The sequence below is a fragment of the Heterodontus francisci genome, chromosome 46, assembly GCF_036365525.1.
Source record: "Heterodontus francisci isolate sHetFra1 chromosome 46, sHetFra1.hap1, whole genome shotgun sequence".
Classification (NCBI taxonomy): domain Eukaryota; kingdom Metazoa; phylum Chordata; class Chondrichthyes; order Heterodontiformes; family Heterodontidae; genus Heterodontus; species Heterodontus francisci.
In genome coordinates, this window is record NC_090416.1 from 19,294,941 (window position 1) to 19,304,617 (window position 9,677).

Sequence of the window (9,677 nt, forward strand, 5' to 3'; positions counted from 1 at the left end):
GTTAGCCTGGGTGTGTGTGTGTGTGGATGTTAGCCTGTGTGTGGGTGTTAGCATGTGTGTGTGTGTGTGTGTGGATGTTAGCCTGTGTGTGGGTGTTAGCCTGGGTGTGTGTGTGTGTGTGGATGTTAGCCTGTGTGTGGGTGTTAGCCTGGGTGTGTGTGTGTGTGTGGATGTTAGCCTGTGTGTGGGTGTGTTTGTGGATGTTAGCCTGTGTGTGGGTGTTAGCCTGGGTGTGTGTGTGTGTGGATGTTAGCCTGTGTGTGGGTGTTAGCCTGGGTGTGTGTGGGTGTTAGCCTGGGTGTGTGTGTGGATGTTAGCCTGTGTGTGGGTGTTAGCCTGGGTGTGTGTGTGTGTGTGGATGTTAGCCTGTGTGTGGGTGTTAGCCTGGGTGTGTGTGTGTGTGTGGATGTTAGCCTGTGTGTGGATGTTAGCCTGGGTGTGTGTGTGTGCGTGGATGTTAGCCTGTGTGTGGATGTTAGCCTGTGTGTGGGTGTGTGTGTGTATGTTAGCCTGTGTGTGGGTGTGTGTGTGGATGTTAGCCTGTGTGTGGGTGTTAGCCTGGGTGTGTGTGTGTGAGTGTATGTTAGCCTGTGTGTGGGTGTGTGTGTGGATGTTAGCCTGGGTGTGGGTGTTAGCCTGGGTGTGTGTGTGGATGTTAGCCTGTGTGTGGGTGTTAGCCTGGGTGTGTGTGTGGATGTTAGCCTGTGTGTGGGTGTTAGCCTGGGTGTGTGTGTGTGTGTGGATGTTAGCCTGTGTGTGGGTGTTAGCCTGGGTGTGTGTGTGTGTGTGTGGATGTTAGCCTGTGTGTGGGTGTGTGTGTGTATGTTAGCCTGTGTGTGTGTGTGTGTGTGTGGATGTTAGCCTGTGTGTGGGTGTTAGCCTGGATGTGTGTGTGTGTGTGGATGTTAGCCTGTGTGTGGGTGTTAGCCTGGGTGTGTGTGTGTATGTTAGCCTGTGTGTGGGTGTGTGTGTGGATGTTAGCCTGTGTGTGGATGTTAGCCTGTGTGTGGGTGTTAGCCTGGGTGTGTGTGTGTGTGTGTGTATGTTAGCCTGTGTGTGGATGTTAGCCTGTGTGTGGGTGTTAGCCTGGGTGTGTGTGTGTGCGTGTGTGTGGATGTTAGCCTGTGTGTGGGTGTTAGCCTGGGTGTGTGTGTGTGTATGTGGATGTTAGCTTGTGTGTGGGTGTTAGCCTGGGTGTGTGTGTGTGGGTGTGTGTGTGGATGTTAGCCTGTGTGTGGGTGTGTGTGTGGATGTTAGCCTGTGTGTGGGTGTTAGCCTGGGTGTGTGTGTGTGTATGTTAGCCTGTGTGTGGGTGTTAGCCTGGGTGTGTGTGTGTGTGTGGATGTTAGCCTGTGTGTGGATGTTAGCCTGGGTGTGTGTGGCTGTTAGCCTGTGTGTGGGTGTGTGTGTGGATGTTAGCCTGTGTGTGGGTGTTAGCCTGGGTGTGTGTGTGTGTGTGGATGTTAGCCTGGGTGTGGGTGTTAGCCTGGGTGTGTGTGTGTGGATGTTAGCCTGTGTGTGTATGTCAGCCTGTGTGTGGGTGTGTGGATGTTAGCCTGTGTGTGGGTGTTAGCCTGGGTGTGTGTGTGTGTGTGTGTGGATGTTAGCCTGTGTGTGGGTGTTAGCCTGGGTGTGTGTGTGTGCGTGGATGTTAGCCTGTGTGTGGGTGTTAGCCTGGGTGTGTGTGTGTGTGTGGATGTTAGCCTGTGTGTGGATGTTAGCCTGTGTGTGGGTGTTAGCCTGGGTGTGTGTGTGTGTGGATGTTAGCCTGTGTGTGGATGTTAGCCTGTGTGTGGGTGTGTGTGTGGATGTTAGCCTGTGTGTGGGTGTGTGGATGTTAGCCTGTGTGTGGGTGTGTGTGTGGATGTTAGCCTGTGTGTGGGTGTTAGCCTGGGTGTGTGTGTGTGTGTGGATGTTAGCCTGTGTGTGGGTGTTAGCCTGGGTGTGTGTGTGTGTGTGGATGTTAGCCTGTGTGTGGGTGTTAGCCTGGGTGTGTGTGTGTGTGTGGATGTTAGCCTGTGTGTGGATGTTAGCCTGTGTGTGGGTGTTAGCCTGGGTGTGTGTGTGTGTGTGGATGTTAGCCTCTGAATGGGTGTTAGCCTGGGTGTGTGTGGATGTTAGCCTGTGTGTGGGTGTTAGCCTGGGTGTGTGTGTGTGTGTGTGGATGTTAGCCTGTGTGTGGATGTTAGCCTGTGTGTGGGTGTGTGTGTGGGTGTTAGCCTGGGTGTGTGTGTGTGTGTGGATGTTAGCCTGGGTGTGTGTGTGTGTGTTTTTTATTCAATTCTTGACCCCAGTCTTCTCCCCAATCCCATCCTCTCTTGAAGGGCCTGATTCTTATTGGGAAACATAGCAACACAGGAACAGGAAGAGGCCATTCAGTCTCTCAAGCCTGTTCCACCTTCGATGAGATCATGGCTGATCTGTGACCGAACTCCATATTATTCGGGATAGTCAGCATGGCTTTGTCGGGGGAGATCGTGTCTAACTAACTTTATTGAATTTTTTGAGGAGGTGACTAGATGTGTAGATCAGGGTAAAACAGTTGAAGTAGTCTACATGGACTTCAGTCAGGCTTTTGATAAGGTTCTGCATGGGAAATTGGTTAAGAAGGTAAGAGTCCATGGGATCCAGGGCGATTTGGCAAATTGGATCCAAAATTGGCTTAGTGGCAGGAGGCAGAGGGTAATGATCGAGGGTTGTTTTTGCGAGTGGAAGCCTGTGACCAGTGGTGTACCACAGGGATCGGTGCTGGGATCCTTGCTGTTTGTAGTGTACATTAATGATTACAAAGTGAATATAGGAGGTATGATCAGTAAGTTCCAGATGACACGAAAATTGGTGGTGTTGTAAATAGTGAGGAGGAAAGCCTTAGATTACAGGACGATATAGATGGGCAGAGCAGTGGCAAATGGAATTTAATCCTGAGGTGATGTATTTTGGGAGGACTAACAAGGCAAGGGAATATACAATGGATGGTAGGACCCTAGGAAGTACAGAGGGTCAGAGGGACCTTGGTGTACTTGTCCATAGATCACTGAAGGCAGCAGCACAGGTAGATAAGGTGGTTAGGAAGGCATATGGGAGACTTGCCTTTATTAGCCGAGGCATAGAATATAAGAGCAGGGAGGTTCTGATGGAGCTGTATAAAACACTAGTTAGGCCACAGCTGCAGTATTGTGTACAGTTCTGGTCACCACACTATAGGAAGGATGTGATTGCACTGGAGATGGTGCAGAGGAGATTCACCAGGATGTTGCCTGGGCTGGAGCGTTTCAGCTATGACGATAGACTGAATAGGCTAGGGTTGTTATCCTTGGAGCAGAGAAGGCTGAGGGGGGACATGATTGAGGTGTACTAAATTATGAGAGGCATTGACAGGATAGATAGGAAGAAACTTTTTCCCTTAGCAGAGGGGTCAATAACCAGGGGGCATAGATTTGGGGTAAGGGGAAGGAGGTTTGGGGGGATTTGAGGAAAAGAAATTTCACCCAGAGGGTGGTTAGAATCTGGAATACACTCCCTGAAGAGGTGGTAGAGGCAGGAACCCTCACAACATTTAAAAAGTATTTAGATGAGCACTTGAAACGCCATAGCATACAAGGCTACGGGGCGAGTACTGGAAAATGGGACTAGAAAAGTTGGGTGCTGGATGGCCGGCACAGACACGATGGGCCGAAGGGCCTGTTTCTGTGCTGTATAACTCTATGACCCACTGTTGCCCCATGTCCCTGAATACCACTGGATAACAAAAATCCATCAATCAGAGATTTAAAACGAACAATTCATTGAGCATCAATTACTGTTTGGGGAAGAGAATTCCAAACTTCTCCCACCCCTTGTGTGTAGAAGTGTTTCCTAATTTCACTCCTCAACAGTCTCTGCCCCCTAGTCCTAGACTCCCAACCAGTGGAAATAGCTTTTTTTCTCTCTCTCTTTACCCTATCTGTTCCCCAATTATTTTGAAATCTATGTCAAATCACCCCTTAAACTTCTAAATTCCAGGGAATATAATCCTAGTTTGTTTAATCTCTCCTGGAGTCCAGGTATCATTCTGGTAAATCTACACTGCACTCCCTCCAAGGCCAATAGATCCTTCCGAAGGTGTGTTGTCCACAACTGTTACCAGGTGTGGTGTAACCGGGATTTTGTAAAGCTGAAGTATGACTGTTACCCCTTTATATTGTGTCTTTGGGATGTCCTGAGCTTGTAGACACTGTAGAACTGCAAAACTTTCTTTCACTCCCTACACATGGCTGATGAGTCACTGCCTTACAGACTCCTGTCCCGCAGACTGTCTCTCCTGCAGACTGCCTCTCCCACACACAGTCTCTCCCACAGACTGCCTCTCCCGCAGACTGCCTCTCTCTCCCGCACACAGTCTCTCTCTCCCGCAGACTGCCTCTCCTGCACACAGTCTCTCTCTCCCGCACACAGTCTCTCTCTCCCGCACACAGTCTCTCTCTCCCGCAGACTGCCTCTCCTGCACACAGTCTCTCTCTCCCGCACACAGTCTCTCTCTCCCGCACACAGTCTCTCTCTCCCGCACACAGTCTCTCTCTCCCGCAGACTATCTCCCCCGCAGACTGCCTCTCCCGCAGAATGCCTCTCCCGCAGACTGCCTCTCCCGCAGTCTGCCGCTCCTGCAGACGGTCTCTCCCGCAGTCTCCTTCTGCCGCAGACTCCCTCTTCCGCAGACTGTGCCTCCTTCAGTCTCCTCTCCTGCAGACTGCCTCTCCTGCAGACTGTCGCTCCTGCAGTCTCTCTCTCCCACAGACTGCCTCTCCTGTAGACTCCTTCTCTGAGTCTCCCTCTCCCGCAGACCGTCTCTCCTGCAGACCGTCTCTCCGAGTCTCCCTCTCCTGCTGACTGTCTCTCCCGCTGACTGTCTCTCCCGCAGACTCCCTCTCCAAGTCTCCCTCTCCCGCTGACCGTCTCTCCCGCTGGCCGTCTCTCCCGCTGACCGCCTCTCCCGCAGACCGCCTCTCCCGCAGACCGCCTCTCCCGCAGACCGCCTCTCCCGCAGACCGTCTCTCCCGCTGACCGTCTCTCCCGCAGACCGTCTCTCCCGCAGACCGTCTCTCCCGCAGACTCCCTCTCCCAGTCTCCCTCTCCCGCGGACTCCCTCTCCCGCGGACTCCCTCTCCCGCGGACTCCCTCTCCCGCTGTCTCTCCCGCAGACTCCCTCTCCCAGACACTCCCTCTCCCAGACACTCCCTCTCCCAGACACTTCCTCTCCCAGTGTCCCCTCTCCCGCAGACTCCCTCTCCCGCAGACTGTCTCTCCCGCAGACTCCCTCTCCCGCAGACTCCCTCTCCCGCAGACTCCCTCTCCCGCAGACTCCCTCTCCCGCTGACCTCCTCTCCCGCAGACCTCCTCTCCCGCAGACCTCCTCTCCCGCAGACCGTCTCTCCCGCAGACTCCCCCTCCCGCAGATCGTCTCTCCCGCAGACCGTCTCTCCCGCAGACCGTCTCTCCCGCAGACTCCCTCTCCCGCAGACCGCCTCTCCCGCAGACCGCCTCTCCCGCAGCCTCCCCCTCCCGCAGACTGTCGCTTCTGCAGTCTCCCTCTCCTGCAGTCTCCCTCTCCTGCAGTCTCCCTCTCCTGCAGTCTCCCTCTCCTGCAGTCTCCCTCTCCTGCAGACTCTCTCCCCTGCAGACTCTCTCCCCTGCAGACTCCCTCTCCTGCAGCCTCCCTCTCCTGCAGACTCACTCTCCTGCAGACTCACTCTCCTGCAGACTCTCTCTCCTGCAGTCTCCTCTCCCGCAGTCTCCCTTTCCTGCAGACTCTCTCTCCTGCAGTCTCTCTCTCCCGCAGTCTCCCTCTGCTGCAGACTCTCTCTCCTGCAGACTCTCTCTCTTGCAGTCTCCTCTCCTGCAGTCTCCTCTCCCGCAGTCTCCTCTGCTGCTGACTCTCTCTCCTGCAGTCTCCTCTCCTGCAGACTCCTCTCCTGCAGACTCCTCTCCTGCAGTCTCCTCTCCTGCAGTCTCCTCTGCTGCTGACTCTCTCTCCTGCAGTCTCCTCTCCTGCAGACTCCTCTCCTGCAGACTCCTCTCCTGCAGTCTCCTCTCCTGCAGTCTCCTCTCCTGCAGACTGTCTCTCCCGCAGTCTCCCTCTCCTGCAGACTGTCTCTCCCGCAGTCTCCCTCTCCTGCAGACTATTTCTCCGATCCCCATGCGATGTCTGGAGGTCCCTCTCACTGAAATCCTGAGCTCTTCTCTCCTTACCTTCATCTGTCCTGCAGTGTGAACCCTCCTTCAAAACCAGGAGTGAATCACAGGCGAGTCACACAGGGCAACGACTGAACACTCGACTCAATAAGTTGTCGACTCTCTGAGTTTCCTGCAGCTGCAATCCTCAGCCAGACTGGGCGTTGTAAAGACAGTGTTCTCATTTCAGGAAGCCCAGTTCGCTTCCTCCCATTCCTCATGGAAATGTGAGCTGGAGAGACTCCTGTGGATATGCAAGTGGGAATTGGACAGATTCAGTTGTGGCAGATGTAAGTGCAGTGACACTGTAACCTGTCTGTGTGGTGCAGTAAATCCACAGAGGTACGAAGCAATCCTCGTGCAGTAAACAAGAGATCTCTTACAATAGCCAAGTTAATAGTTAATGCAGCTGAAAAGGCTGGGCTGTCTCGGGATCAATTGCTGCACTGTGCTCAGTTGCCTGTCCTTGCTAGGAGTGGCAGTAACAAAGACTTACCTTATCCATAACCCCTTTTACAACATCACAAAGTGCTTTACAGCTAATCCAATGGTTTGCAATTTTCAGTTTGGTCACTGTTGTAATGTAGGAAATGAATTTGTACACAGCTAACTCCCACAAACAGCACTGAGATTAAATGTTCTTAGTGATATTGATTGAGGGATAATTATTGGCCCCGGGACACGGGGGTGAAACCCAGCCCCCCTCCCCTATCTTCAGTGGCCAAGGAATCTTGTATGGCCACCTAAAAGGGCAGACCAGGCCTCAGTTTAATGTCTCATCAGAAAGACAGCACCACTGACAGTGCGGCACTCCTTCAGTACTGACCCTCCGACAGTGTGGCGCTCCCTCAGTGCTCACCCTCTGACTGGGCAGCACTCCCTCAGTACTGACCCTCTGACAGTGTGGCGCTCCCTCAGTGCTCACCCTCTGACCGAGCAGCACTCCCTCAGTACTGACCCTCTGACGGGCAGCACTCCCTTAGAACTGACCCTCCGACAGTGCGGCTCTCCCTCAGTACTGACCCTCCGACCGGGCAGCACTCCCTCAGTACTGACCCTCTGACCGGGCAGCACTCCCTCAGTACTGACCCTCCCACAGTGCGGCATTCCCTCAGTACTGACCCTCCGACAGTGCGGTGCTCCCTCACTACTGACCCTCCGACTGTGCCTCGCTCCCTCTGTACTGACTCTCTAACCGGGCAGCGCTTCCTCAGTACTGACACTCCGACAGTGCGGCGCTCCCTCAGTACTGACCCTCTGACAGTGCGACATACCCTCAGTGCTGACTTTCCGACTGGGAAGCGTTCCCTCAGTAGTGACCCTCCAACTGGGCAGCGCTCCCTCACTACTGCACTGGCTGTATTTTGTACTGAGGTTTCTGGAGTTGGATTGGAATCCATGACTTTCTGAGTCAGGGTGAGTGTCACCCACTGACCCATAACTGACACCTACGCAGAGGAGGACGGGTGGGGTGGAACAGTTGGCCTCAGTGCCCCTCAAGCCGGGAACGGGTAAATAAATGATGAGTAATCCCCGTTGGACGGTGTTTCCCTGGACATATTCCCCCTACAACAAAAAGCACAGCAAGAGTACAAGGCAAACAAATGTCAGCATCACCACCCTAGAAATGGGTCTTGGTTGGAGTGTGAGGGGGTTGGGGTAAAGGTGCAGAACTTGGAGTGAAGCTTGTTTTTCAAAAATTATTTTCCACAATTTGACCAAATGTAATGTGAGTTACAGATGGGAACACTTTTGGAGTGAATTCGGTGGGGAATCTTTGAACCAACAACTCCAGTGATGGAGGGGAGGTGCTGGTCGGCCACCCTCCGGCAAGGTTGGGGTTGGAGGGGGGAGAGTTGGAGTTGCTGCTGCTGGTCGGCCACCCGGATTGGCGCCAGAAGCGGGAGGCCGCAAGCCGGGGCCTGGGAGTTGGAGCAGCCGCCGGGATGTCAGCGGGTGCCGGGGCAGGGGCCGGTGAGTGAGCTCGGGAGATCCCCCGATGGTTTCTTATTCCCACCCGGGGTTTTATGGAGTCAGTGTTGGGGGGGGGGGTTGAGGGGCAGTGACCCCGGTCCCGGGTCACCCTCCCTCCGGCAGTGGGCTGGAACGGGCTGGAGGGGCCGAATGGTCTCCCGCTGAACATCCCGACTGCTGAGCGGAGGATGGAAGGAAGGTCACTACCGTGAGGATGAGGATCCACCTCCACCTCCTCCAGCCCCTACACCCCTCCCTATCTCTGTAACCTCCTCCAGTCCCTACACCCCCTCCCCATCTCTGTAACCTCCTCCAGCCCCTACACCCCTCCCTATCTCTGTAACCTCCTCCAGTCCCTACACCCCTCCCTATCTCTGTAACCTCCTCCAGCCCCTACACCCCCTCCCTATCTCTGTAAACTCCTCCAGTCCCTACACCCCTCCCTATCTCTGTAACCTCCTCCAGTCCCTACACCCCCTCCCTATCTCTGTAACCTCCTCCAGTCCCTACAACCCTCCCTATCTCTGTAAACTCCTCCAGTCCCTACAACCCTCCCTATCTCTGTAACCTCCTCCAGTCCCTACACCCCCTCCCTATCTCTGTAAACTCCTCCAGTCCCTACAACCCTCCCTATCTCTGTAACCTCCTCCAGTCCCTACAACCCTCCCTATCTCTGTAAACTCCTCCAGTCCCTACAACCCTCCCTATCTCTGTAAACTCCTCCAGTCCCTACACCCCTCCCTATCTCTGTAAACTCCTCCAGCCCCTACACCCCCTCCATATCACTGTAACCTCCTCCAGTCCCTACACCCCTCCATATCTCTGTAACCTCCTCCAGTCCCTACACCCCTCCCTATCTCTGTAAACTCCTCCAGTCCCTACACCCCTCCCTATCTCTGTAACCTCCTCCAGTCCCTACACCCCTCCCTATCTCTGTAACCTCCTCCAGTCCCTACAACCCTCCCTATCTCTCTAACCTCCTCCAGTCCCTACACCCCTCCCTATCTCTGTAACCTCCTCCAGTCCCTACACCCCTCCCTATCTCTGTAACCTCCTCCAGTCCCTACACCCCCTCCCTCTCTCTGTAACCTCCTCCAGTCCCTACACCCCTCCCTATCTCTGTAACCTCCTCCAGTCCCTACACCCCTCCCTATCTCTGTAACCTCCTCCAGCCCCTACACCCCTCCCTATCTCTGTAACCTCCTCCAGTCCCTACACCCCCTCCCTCTCTCTGTAACCTCCTCCAGTCCCTACAACCCTCCCTATCTCTCTAACCTCCTCCAGTCCCTACACCCCTCCCTATCTCTGTAACCTCCTCCAGTCCCTACACCCCTCCCTATCTCTGTAACCTCCTCCAGCCCCTACACCCCTCCCTATCTCTGTAACCTCCTCCAGTCCCTACACCCCTCCCTATCTCTGTAACCTCCTCCAGTCCCTACACCCCTCCCTATCTCTGTAACCTCCTCCAGTCCCTACACCCCTCCCTATCTCTCTAA

The 9,677-nt window shown here is 54.4% G+C and overlaps 1 protein-coding gene across 1 annotated transcript in view; it reads right to left on the bottom strand.

Annotated features, from left to right (window-relative positions):
• The window catches only part of LOC137356918 (potassium/sodium hyperpolarization-activated cyclic nucleotide-gated channel 4-like), a 137,780-nt gene extending 131,006 nt beyond the window's left edge, over positions 1–6,774 (bottom strand). Inside the window, exons 1-2 of the mRNA XM_068022763.1 lie at positions 6,704–6,774; positions 6,226–6,451 (exon numbers count right to left, since the gene is read on the bottom strand). The gene's annotated coding sequence lies outside the window, so the exon portion shown is untranslated. The remainder of the gene's footprint in view (positions 1–6,225; positions 6,452–6,703) is intronic.
• Between the last annotated feature and the right edge of the window lie 2,903 nt (positions 6,775–9,677).